Source organism: Mus musculus, chromosome 1 (assembly GCF_000001635.26).
Source record: "Mus musculus strain C57BL/6J chromosome 1, GRCm38.p6 C57BL/6J".
Lineage (NCBI taxonomy): Eukaryota > Metazoa > Chordata > Mammalia > Rodentia > Muridae > Mus > Mus musculus.
Genome location: NC_000067.6, coordinates 140,121,963 through 140,135,226, shown reverse-complemented (window position 1 = coordinate 140,135,226; position 13,264 = coordinate 140,121,963). Strand labels below are relative to the sequence as shown.

The following is a 13,264-nucleotide window of genomic DNA, read 5'->3' as shown; positions in this document are numbered from 1 at the left end:
CTTGTCTTTTATTTAATTTCCAAGAATTTTTATCTTTATTTATTTAAAATTTTAAAAGATTAACATTATTGATCCATTTAAAACCTTTACTGTGTTTTTATTTGGTAGCTTTTCTTTTATACTAGTTTGGCTTATAACCTTAATTTTACATATTCTTTCTAGAGTTTTTGTGAATTGGTCTGAACTATGTGAATATACAATATTTTAAAAATATTTCAGGTCTTTTTACATTTTAAAGTCCTATTAAGGCTGATTGATTTAGTTTGCTTTCTTCAAGTAACTCAAAATATCTTAAAGGAACTGAAAGCTTTATGCTCATATTCCAAGGACTTACCTATGAAAAAAATCATTTTTCTTCAGGAAACAGTTGATAAATAGATAGTGCTCAGGTCAGTGGCATTGAAAGATGAGCCTGATTCTATGACTACAACACCATCTAGAACCAGTCTTCTGAGGAATTTTTCTTTTTCCCTCCTTCTTCAGCCTGAGTTTAATTCTAATATTCTAGGTATTAAAATTTCCTTTCCTTACTGTTGTGTTTTGTTTCTACTACATTATATCAATAGAATAATGCATTGTAGGCTTTTGTTTGTTTGCTTGATTGCTTATTTTCATTCTAGAATTTTCTTTTTTTCTTTTTTTCTGTTTTCATTGTTCTTTTCTCATGCAATACATCCTGATCTCAGTCACACTTCTCTCCATTCCTCCCAGTCCCCTCCACTCCAATCTCCTCCATATAAGCTGTTCTCCATTTCCCTTCAGAAAAGAGCAGGCATTTTAGGGACAGCAACTGAATACACCATAGCAGAATGCAATAACACTTGGTTGAAATTGCCATATCAAAGCTGGAGAAGGCAACCCAGTAGGCAGAAAATGGTCCCAAGAACAGGCAAAGCAGTGAGACACTTCCTCTGCCACTGTTAGGAGTCCCACAAAATGCCCAAAATAAGAAAACAAGTGTTTATACAGACCCACTCAGTGTCTAGGATTACAGCTTCCATCTCTGTATCCTCTATGAGCCCTGCTTACTTGATTCTGTTTACCATATACTCCTATTGTCCTTCAACCTTCTGTCTCCTAAAATCCTTTCTTCTCTTTTTCTAGGTTGTCCTATCTTTGCCTATTGTTTGTCTGTGTGTCTCTGCATCTGTTTCCATTCAGGTGCTCAACAAAGTCTTTCTGAAGATGAGTAGTCTAGTCACTAATCTATGAGTATAGCAGAATAATATTAGCAATCATTGACATTTTTTTTTTTGTCAGTAATGTTTGATACCACTACATTTCTCTGAGCCATACAGCTTCCCATTCCTGGCCATCCTCCCATTGTGGAGTATGGACTCCCTTCATTGTTTGGGCCTCAATTTAGACCAGTCATTGATTGGTCACTCCCATAAACACTGAGATTCCTTCACCTTAGCACATTTTGCAGACAGGACAGTTAGTGGGTAAAAAGATTTAGGCCTTTGTTTCCCAGTCCCACCAGTGCAAGTCCCACTATGGCTCCTGACTTCTTTCCTAGGTTTTCAATTTACAGAGTTGTCTCCTTTTGTGATTACGTTATTGTTTCTACTTCCATTTTTAGATCCTGGGTGGGTTTCTTCAATTCTTTCACCTGTTTGGATGTGTTTTCCTATAATTCATTAGGGGATTTTTGTGTTTCCTCTTTAAGGGCTTCTACCTGTTTACCTATGTTCTCTTGAATTTCTTTAAGGTAGTTATTTATGTCCTTTTTATAGGCCTCCATCATTATCATGAGAAGTGACCTTATATACATACCTTGCTATTCTGGTGTGATGGTGTATCCAGGACTTGCTACAGTGTCAAAGTTGGGGTCTGATGATGCCAAGTAACCTTGGTTGCTGTTGCTTCTGTTCTTATGCTCGTCTCCCACCATCTGATTATCTCAAGTGTTCCCTGCCCTCAATATATCTTATTGAAGCCTGTCCTATCTGTAATCCCAGTTGAGTCAGAACTCCTTAGAGTTCATCTTTTCTCTGTGATACTGTGATTCTGGGATCTTGTGATCCTGAGATTCTGGGTGAGCCAGAGTTCTTAGCAGTCAAGCTTCCCCTGATATGCTGAGATCCTGGTGTGACCAAGCTCCTGGGATTCTGGGATCCTACAGTCCTAAGATCCTGGGTGTGCTATGGCACCTGGAAATCATACTTCCTCTGGGGAACCTGGGTGGGGCTTTCCACTGAGTTCAAAACCATGGTAGACCAGCGCCGCCTGAAGGAACCCAAGCCAATGTTTGAGCAGGGTTCCTGTTTCCCTATTCCTGGTGGCCTCAGGCACTCATGGTTCTGTTGGAACAGATGCTGTATTCCACTCACCAGAGATACTAATACCCTGGGCATGCTATGGCAACTGGTGTGTAGAGAGTACCCTGGGAACCATGGGAATGTCAGTTTGTTTTCTAATTAATTATTTTATTTATTTTCATTTCAAATGTTGTCTCACTTCCTCATCTCCCCTCCAATTACCCATTCCCCATCCCCAACCATTTTGCCCCTAAGAAGCTGCTCACTCACCTACCCATCTACCCATTCCTGCCTCATCCTTTAGCATCAACCTTATCTGGGGCATCAAGTTTCCACTGGACTAAGTGCCTCCCTTCCCATTGATGTCAGATAAGGCAGTCCTCTGCTACATATGTAGCACTAGAATGAAGGAGCCTATGTATAACTTCTTTATTTATAGTTTAGTTCCTGGGAGTTCTGAGGGGCCCATTTAGTTGATACTGCAGTTCTTCCTCTGAAGTTGCAATCCCATTCATTTCCTTCAGTCTTACCCCTAACTCTTCTGTTGGGGTCCACAGTCTCTGTCTAATGGATGACTGAAACTATTTGCATCTGTCTTAGTCAGGTGCTGGCAGTACATCTCAGAGGACACCCAATCAGGCTGTAATCTGCAAGCACATCATGGTATCAGCCATAATGTAGGGATTTGGTGACTGTAGATGGCATGGATCACAACATGGGACAGTCTCTGGGTGGCCTTTCCTTCAGTCTCTGCTCCTTTTTCCCCCCTTCAATTCCTTTAGAAAGGAACAATTCTAGGTTAAATTTTTTGAGATGGGTGGGTGGCTCTATCACTCAACTGGGGCCATGTCTATCTATTGGAGGTTGTTCTCTCTCCACTTTGTTGGGTATCTTGGGTAATGTCTTCCCCATAGGATCTTCAGAACCTCTCCCTTTCCTGGCATCTGGGACTTTCTAGTTCCTCTACCCGCCACACTGCTGCATATTTCTATTCATTCTTCTGACCCTCTTGACTTCTCTTCTGGCTCTTCCCCTTACTAGCCACCACCACACATACACTCACACATTTTTACCTAATTTATCTTCCAGGTTCCTCCATCCCTCTACCTTCTGTGATTATTTTGTTGCCCCTTCTAAGTGGGATTGAAGCATACATACTTTGACACTTTGGTCTTACTTCTTTTTAAGCATCATATGGTCTATGAATTGTATTGTGGGTATTCTGAGCTTTTGGGATATCTACATATCAGTGAGTATAAAACACATATGTCCGTTCATGTATGGGTTACCTCACTCAGGATATATTCTTTATTTTCTTCTTTTGTCTGTCATGATAGTTCTCTTTTTGTGAGTGCTCCATAGCTTCAGTAATAGTGTCAGGCCTTGGGGCCTCCCCTTGAGCTGGATCCCACTGTGGGCCTGTCACTGGACCTTGTTTTCCTTAGGCTCTTCTCCATTTCCAACCTTGAAATTCTTTCATATTTTTCTAGCTATCACTTTGTGTGCTATATTGAATAGATATGGGGAGAATGGGTATCCTTGTCTTGCCCCGAATTTTAGTGAGATTGCTTCAAGTATGTGTCCATTTAACTTGATATTGTCTGTTAATTTGCAGTAAATTGCTTTTAGTATGGTTAGGTATGGGCCTTGAATTTCTGATCTCTCCAATACTTTTAACTTGAAAGGGTGTAGTATTTTGTCAAATAATTTTTTCTGCATCTAAGATGTGAATTTTTTCTTTGAGTTTGTTTATATAGTAGATTATGTTCATGTATTTTCATATATTGAAACAACCTTTTGTTTCTGGGATGAAGGCTTCTTGATCATGGTGAATGAAGGTATTGATGTGTTCGTAGATTCAATCTGCAAGAATTTTATTGAGTATTTTTGCATCTATATTCATAATGGAGATTGGTCTGAAGTTTTTTTTTTTTTTTTTTTTTTTGGGTTGGGTCCTTGTGTGGTTTAGGTATCAGAGTAATTATGGCTTCCTAGAATGAATTAGGTAGTTTCTATTTTATGAAATATTTCGAGAAATATTGGTATCATGTCGTCTTTGAAGTTCTGGTAGAATTCTGCAGTAAATCCATCTGACTCTGGCCTTTTTTGTGGTGGGAAGTTTTTAATGGCTTCCCTTTCCTTATGGCATATGGGCCTGTTTAGATAGTTTACCTACTCTTGATTTCACTTTGGTATGTGATAACTGTCTAGAAAACCATCCATTTCATCTAGATTTTCCAGTTTTGTTGAATATAGGATTTTGTAGTAAGATCTGATGATTTTAAAAATTTCTTCAGTTTCTGTTGTTATGTCTTCCTTTTCATTTCTCATTTTGATAATTTGGTTACTGCTGCAAGAACCTTTAATTAGTTTGGCTAAGGGTTTATCTATCGTGTTGATTCTCTCAAAGAACCATCTTTTCATTTTTGTGATTCTTTGTATTGTTCTCTTTGTTTCTATTTGTTTGAATTCAGCCCTGAATCTGGCCTTTTCCTTCTGTCTACTCCTCTTGGGTGAGTTTGCTTCTTTTTGTTCTAGAGCTCTCAGGTGTGCTATAAATTTGCTAATGTAATATCTCTCCAGTTTCTTTACCAGGGCACTTAATGGTATCAATTTTCCTCTTAGCACCACCCTCATTGTGTCCCATAAGTTTGGATTTGATTTGTCAAGATTTTCATTAAATTCCAGGAAGTCTTTAGTTTCTTTATTTCTTGCCTGACCGAGCTATTGAGTAGAGAGTTTTTCAGTTTAAAAGTATACGTATGCTTTCTGCCTTTTTCACTTTTATTGAAGACCAGCCTTAGGCAATGGTGATCTAATGGGATGTATGAAATTATTTCAATATTCTGGTATTGGTTTAGGGTTGTTTTGTGACCCATTATATGTTTGACTTTGGAGTAGGACCCATGAGGTGCTGAGAAGAAGGTGCATTCTTTTGTTTTAGGGTGAAATGTTCTGTAGATATCTGTTAAACCCATTTGGTTAATAACCTCTACTAGTTTCACTATGTCTCTGTTTACTTTCTGTTTCAATGACCTGTCCATTGGTAAGAGCCAAGTGTTGAAATCTCCCACGATTATTATGTGGGTTTCAATATGTGTTTTGAGCTTTAGTAAAGTTTCCTTTTTTATTAGATATTTTTTTTCTTTACATTTCAAATGTTGTCCCCTTTCCCAGTTTTCCCTCTGAAAACCCACTTTCCCATCCCCCTGTCCCTGCTCACAACCCACCCAACCCCTCTTCCCTGTCCTGCCACTCCCCTATACTGGGACATCAGGCATTCTCAGGCTTAAGGGCCTCTTCTTGCATTGATGTCCAACAAGACTATCCTCTGCTACATATGCCACTGGAGCCATGGGTCCCTCCATGTTTATTCTTTTGTTGGTGGTTTAGTCCCTGGGAGCTCTGGGGTTACTGGTTAGTTCATATTGTTATTTCTCTTGTGGGGCTGCAAGCTCCTTTAGGTCCATCAGTTGTTTCTCTAGCTCCTCCATTGGGGACTTTTTGCTCAGTCCAATTGTTGGCTAAGAGCATCCACCTCTGTATTTGTCAGGCACTGGCAGAGCTCTCAAGAGACAGCTATATCAGGCTCCTTTCAGCAAGCACTTGTTGGCACCTACAATAGTGTCTGGGTTTGGTGACTGTGTATGGGATTGATATGCAGGTGGGAGGGGCTCTGTATGATCTTTCCTTCAGTAAAGCTTCTTTTAAGGATGTTTGTGCCATTGCATTTGGTGAATAGATGTTTAGAAGTGAGACTTTGTCCTTGTGGATTTTCCCTTTGATGTGTATCAACTGTCCTTCATCATGTTTGATATCATTTGCTTAAAAGTCTATTTTATTGGCTATTATGATGTCAACTCCAGCTTGTTTCTTGGGACCATTTGCTTGGAAGACCTTTTACCATCCTTTTACTCTGAGATAGTGTCTTTCTTTGTTATTGAGGTATGTTTTTTGTATGCAGCAAAATACTAGATCTTGTTTTCATATCCAGTCTATTAACGTATGTCCCTTTATAGGTGAGTAAAGCCCATTAATATTGAAAGATATTTAAGATGACTGTTGGTTCCTGTTATATTTGGTTTTGTAGGTAGCTTTATGTGCTTTGGTTCTCTCCTTTTGCCTTATTGTGAGATGCTTAATATCTTATATTTTCTTTGGTGTAGGTACCTTCCTTTTATTGGAGTTTTCCTCTAGGATCTGCTGTAGGGCTAGAATGATAGATAGATACCATTAGATTTTGGTTTTGTCTTGGAATATTTTGTTTAGCATGATATTTTCTTGTTCAATCAATTTGCCAGCAAAATTCATGGAGTTCTGGTTTTTAAAGGCTAAGTATTTTTCCTATTGTATAAATGGAACACATAAAAATAGCACATTTTCTGTATCCTTTCTTCCAGTGGTTGTTTCCAGTGGTTGTTTTCAGCATGCTGGTTGTTTTCAGATTCTGGTTATTAGAAAAAGGTCTGTTATGAACATAGTGGAGCACTTGTCCTTGTGATATGGTAGAACATCTTTTAGGTATATTCCCAGAAGGGGTATGGCTGGGTTTTGGTGTAGATCTGTGAGCTGAATTAGAACAGGTATTCTGGGAGGCAAAGAGTGCTTTCATTGGTTGGGGGGGGGGTCTGCTGTGTCACTAGTTATGGAAGGCTTCCTGTCATCCAGGCTATGGCAGATGTCCTGTGACCCTGGTTATGGCAGACCTCCTGAGAGTCAGACTGTTTCTGAAGGGTGCAGGTTAAGGGGGCTGGAATCCCAAGTCTGCTCTGGGCAGGGTTGTGGACTGGAATGAAGATGTGTCTCTGGCAGGGTGAATAGGTCCAATACAGGGCTCTGTAGGGGTCCCAGTTAGGCCAGGTGTTTGGGCTGGTGGGACTCACTGTGAGCCTGGTTATGATGGAACTCATGGGAGTTATGCAGTCTGTGGGTGTGGGAAGTGATTTTGGAGCACTTGATCTTATAAGCAGCATTCTTGAAGATGTGTTCCTTTTCCCACTATTTAGTTTTAGATTGCTTATAAAAACCAGGTGTTCATAATTATATGAATTTACATCTGGATCTTCAATTGGATCCCATTGGCAATCCTGTCTGGTTTTGGTATTTATGCCAATACTATGCACTTTTATTACTATATATCTGTAATGGAGCTTAAATCATGACTGATGATGACTCTGAAACAGAGTGTGTTTTTTTTTAGTTAGTTAATTAATTAATTAACTTAAATCTTGATCAAGACCCTCCTCCCTCATCTCTTTCCAGTCCCAGAACTATAAACCCCGCAAATGACCCTCTCCCCTACTCTAAGGAAAAGAGGAACCCCTCCTTGGGACATCCAGTTGCAGAAGGCCCAAGTACATTCAGTGGCATTGAGACCAGACCAGACAGTCAAGTTAGGGAAGGGGATACAATGGCAGACAACCAAAACAACCTCCTCTACAATTAGACAGAAGTCATGAAAACTAAGCTGGACATCTGCTACAAATGCAGAGATTGACTGGATCCAGTGCTGACAGGCTCTTTAGTTTTTAGTTCAGTATCTGGGTCTCGATGGGCCTAGGTTAGTAGATGCTGTAGGACTTCATGTGGTGTTCTTGACTTCTCCAATTCATTCAATTCTATGCCTTACACTTCCACAGAGCACCCCAAGCACTGCCTCTAAGGAGGAATTTCTGCTAGCCTTCTGTTTGTAAGCATGGTGGAGTATCATTGAAAATGTCAGGTGTTGTCTCTCTCGTATGGCATGGGTCTCCAGTTGGGCAGTCATTGGTTGGACATTCCCTCAGTCCCTGCTCCATCTTTATACCTGCATATCTAGAAGGCAGAGCAAATTTTGAGTTGATAAAGATCTTTTCCCAATCTGTTGGTTGCCTTTTGGTCTTATTGACAGTGTTCTTTGCCTTACAGAAGCTTTATAATTTTATTAGGTCCCATTCGTCAATTCTTGATCTTACAGCACAAGCCATTGGTGTTCTGTTCAGATTTTTTTCCTCTGTGCACACAAGTTTGAGGCTCTTCCCCACTTTCCCCTGTATAAGATTCAATGTCTCCGGTTTTATCTGGAGGTCTTTGATCCACTTAAACTTGAGTTTTGTATAATGAGATAAGAATGGACCAGTTTGCATTCTTCTACATGCTAACTTCCAGTTGAGCCAGCACTATTTGTTTAAAATGCTGTCTTTTCCCCACTGGATGATTTTACCTCCTTTGTCAAAGACCAGGTGACCATAGGTGAATGGGTTCATTTCTGGGTCTTCAATTCTATTCCAATGATCTACCTGTCTTTCATTGCACCAGGACCATGCAGTTTTTATCACAATTGTTCTGTAGTACAGCTTGAGGTCAGGGATAGTGATTCAACCAGAAATTCTTTTATTGTTGAGAATAGTTTTTGCTATCCTAGCTGACAGGAGCTGGATATAGCTGTCTCCTGAGAGGCTCTACCAGTGCCTGACAAATAAAAAAGTGGATGCTCACAACCATCCATTGGTTGGAACACAGGGTCCCCAATGAAGGAGCTAGAGAAAGTACCCAAGGAGTAGAATGGGTTTGTAGCCGTATAGGAGAAACAACAATATGGACTAACCAATACCCCCAGAACTCCCTGGGTCAAAACCACCAACCAAAGAAAACACATGGTGGGACTCATGGCTCTCGCTGCATATGTAGCAGATGATGGCCTAGTTGGTTGTCAATCATAGGAGAGGCCCTTGGTTTTGGGAAGGTGTTATGTCCCAGAATAGTGGAATCCCAGTGCTAGGGAGTGGGAGTGGGTGAGCAGGAGGAGCGGGGAGAGGGCAGGTGGGGTTTGAGGCAGAAACCAGGAAAGAGGACAACATTTGAAATGTAAATAAAGAAAATATCTATTAAAAAATTCGAGCTGAAGGTTTTGTGGGTGAATTGGTGTTCCCCTCCCTCCCTTTAAGTTTCACTTGTTTACAGAAGTTGAGCACTTTAGTCTCCATATCCCCTACTGAAAGGAATCTCAACTAGTATTATCTCAGTAGACTTCTCAGAACCTCCTTCATCCCAAGTCTCCATCTACTCCCAGAGATGGGTTACCACACTCAAGATGATATTTTCTAGTTCCATTGTATTGTCTGAAAATTTCATACCTTTTTAAAAAATAGCTGAGTAGTATTTCTATTGTGTAGCTATACCACATTTTCTTTATTCTTCAGTTGCGGGGCATCTAGATTGTTTTCAGTTTCTAGCTATTGTTAATAAACTTGCTATGAACATATTTGAGCAAGTGTCCTTTTACTGTAATAGGGCATCTCTTGGTATATGCTCTGGAGTGGTATAGCTGAGTCTTGGAATAGTTCTATTCACAATTTTCCGAGAAATTGAGAAATTGATTTCCAAGTGATTGCACAAGTTTGGACTCCCACTAGCAATGCTGGAGTGTTCCCTTCACTGCACATCCTCAACAAGATGTCATGTCACATGTGTCTTTGATCTTATCCATTGTGACAGGTATAAGATGGTGTCTCAGAGTCTATTTTATTTGCATTTCCCTGATGGCTATGGGTATTGATTATTTCTTTAAGCATTTCTGAACAGTTCAAGATTCATCAGCTCAGAATTCTCTGTTTGGCTTTGTACTCCATTTTTCATTTGGCATATTTGGTTTGCTGCCTTGAGCTCTTTATGTATTTAAGAGATATTATTTCTCTACCATATGTAAGATTGGTAAATATCTTTTCCTATTCTCTATGCTGATACTTTGTCCTGTTGATGATGCCCTTATCTTTGCAAAAGCATTTCAGTTTCATGAGGTCCAATTTATTAATTGTTGATCTTAGTATCAGAACTATTAGTGTCCTGTGGAGGAAATTGTTTTCTGTGCCAATGAGTTCAAGGAATTTCCACTTTTTCTCTTTTATTAGATTCAGTATATGTTTTTATGTTGATGTCTTCAGTCCACTTGGACTTCAATTTTGTGTAGGGTGATATATATGTGTATATTTGCATTCTCTTTAGTACTGCTTTCATTGTGTCCAATGAATTTTTATGTTTTATGCATTCATTTTCACTGAATTTTTTGGAAGTATTTAATTTCTTTCTTTATTACTGTCATGATATTATAGTCCTCAGGAGAAAGTTGCTCAAATTCATGAATTTGGAGGTCTTTTGTTATTCTCATTGTTATTGAAATCCAGTGTTAATCTCTTGTGGTCTGATAGGAGGGATGCAGTGGGTCATTTCAATTTTCTTATATCTGTTGAAATTTGTTTTGTGACTAAGTAAGTGGTCAGTTTTAGAGAAAGTGTTGTGAAATGCTGAGAAGAAATTGTGTGTGTGTGTGTGTGTGTGTGTGTGTGTGTGTGTGTATGTATATATATATACATACATACATGGGATTGTTGAAATGTTTGTAGATACCTGTTAGTTCCATTTTCTTTATAGCATTTATTTGCTCTAGTATTCCCCTGGATGTCCAGTCACCTGGAGAGAGTGGGATATTGAAGTCTTTTACTATCAGTGTCTGATTGTTGATGTGTTTTAACCTTTGCTGACTGTCTTTTACAAATGTGGGTCATTTCTATAGTTCATTTTCTCAACATTCTGTTAGCCTTTTTTTTTTTTTACTGGAGAAATGAGCTCATTGATATTTAGAGATATCCATGACCAGTTCATTCATTTATGTAATTTATTATTTTGTTGTTGGTGGTAGTATTGTGTATGTGTGTTTTTTCTGTCATTCGGTTTTGCTAGCGGAAGTGTATTTATTACCTGTGTTTTTGTGAGTAAAGTTAAACTCATTGGGATAGATTTTTCTTTCTGGTAGCTGCTGGAGGGTGGTGTTTGTAATTAGATATGGTTTAAATTTGGCTTTGTCATTGAAACATTTGCCTTTTCCATCTACAGTGTTCAAAAGCTTTGCTGTATATAGTATTCTGGACTGGCATCTGTGATATTTTAGAGTCTGAAGGATACCTGCTTGTCTTACTTTAGATATTTTCTTTTAGAAGTCAGATGTAATTCTAATATGTCTACCTTAATTGCTCTTTTTTCCTTGTAGCTTTCAATATTCTCTCTCTGTTCTATATGCTTAGTAATTTGAATATTATGTCTTGAGTGATCTTTCTCTTTTGTTCCCATTAATTTGGTGTTCTTTGTGCGTCATGTATCCTTGAAAGCAATTGTTAATTTAGGGTAAGAAAACTTTTCTTTTATGATTTTGTTGAAATTATTTTCTGGGTCATTGTCTTAGTTAGGGTTGTACCGCTGAGAAAAGACACCAAGACCAAGGCAACTCTTATAAATACAATATAAAATTGGGGCTGGATTACAGGTTCAAAGGTTTAGTCCATTATCAACAAGACAGGAACATGGCAGCATTCAGGCAGGCATAGTGCAGGAAGAGCTCATAATTCTACAGCTTCATTTGATGGCCACTAGGAAGAGTGGCCTCTGAGCAGCTAGCATGAAGGTCTTAAAGCCCATGCCTACAGCAACATATTTTTCCAAGAGGACCACAATCATTGGGCTAAGCATATTCAAATCACTAATGACTTTGAGCTGGATTCTCTTCCTTCTATTCCTATCTTTCTTAGGTTCAATGTTTTCATAGTAGCCACAATTTCCTGGACTATTTTCGGTTAGGAAATTTTCAGATTTAGCATTTTGTTTGGATCAATGTATGTATTTCTTCTACTGTGTCTACAACAGCTCTTTCATCTATAGTATTCTATTGGTGGTTCTTGCATCTGATGTTTTCTTTATTTATCTAGATTTTTATACCCCCAGAATTCCCTGACTTTTTGCTTTCTTTATTGCTTCTATTTCCAGTTTTAGATCTTCTTGAGTTATATTTTTCCTTCAACTTTTTTTTTTTTTTGATTCCTTGATGTTCCTTAAGGTATTCATTCAACAATTCAACTGGAAGCCTTGCCCACTGCTGTCATGGATGCAAAATATCCCAACCATACTTATAAACCATAGGCTAGATTATTAGACTGAATCATGCACAATGTCATAGTACTTATTTATTTTAGTTGTAGAAAATTTTCTAATAAATTCTTTATAAAATTTAATAACTTATATTCAAATTTTCATAAATAGATCACTATTTAACACATTTTAAAATAGCCAAAATAGTCCTCTAATTGTATAAATAGCTTGTTATAGATCTATATAAATCCATCTTTCAAATAAAATTCAGTTACTATACAAGCTATAACATAGAAGAACAATGCATACATGCTACTGAAAGAAAGGAAATTAAGTTAGAAACATGATGCACAGGCAATGATGACCAGTAGACCAGTAGGCCAGCCACCCACAAACCTTCCCTGCTCTCTTGCTTCCCTCAGCCAGATACCCATTCACCCACTATAGGACATTCCTATCAGAAGACCAACCTCCAACTCAGAAAATGAATATGTACCAGATCAGAGTCCACACAGGCCAACAGAAGTCTATCTTCCATCTCTGGTGGAGGCCCTAAGCTCAATCTTCCACAGAGATCCAAAGACCACTGAAGAAATAGAAACTGGGTGGAGGGGGGGGGGGTGGCGGCGAACAACCATAAACCTAGAAACCAACATCTAGAGATAAAATTCATTTTAAACACAGATGTTTATAAACCAGTATAAGAACACAACAATAACACATAGGGCAACATGTTTTGACTAGAGCCCATGTATCCTAATCCATCAAGCCCTCAATACTCCAAAACAACTGAAGCACAAGAAAATGACAATAAATCCTACTCTATGAACACAATCATGGTCCAAAAAGAAGAGGTGAATAAGTCTCTTAAAGAAATTGAGGGAAGGACAAAACCTTTCTCTAACTCTTCCTTTGGGGACCCTGTGTTCAGTCTCAAGTTTGGCTCTGAGCATCCACATCTTTATTCATCAGGTTCTGGCAGAGCCTCTACGGAGACAGCTGTATCAGGCTCCTGTTAGCAAGCAATTCTTGGTATCCACTATAGTGTCTGGGTTTGGTGTCTGCATGTTGGATGGATCCCCAGGTGGGGCAGTCTCTGGATGACC

General features: G+C 38.8%; 1 protein-coding gene across 1 annotated transcript in view; it reads left to right on the top strand.

The window, feature by feature from the left end:
• Positions 1 to 13,264, top strand: part of Cfh (complement component factor h) — a 97,557-nt gene that overhangs the window by 48,185 nt on the left and 36,108 nt on the right. The gene's annotated exons all lie outside the window — the stretch shown is intronic.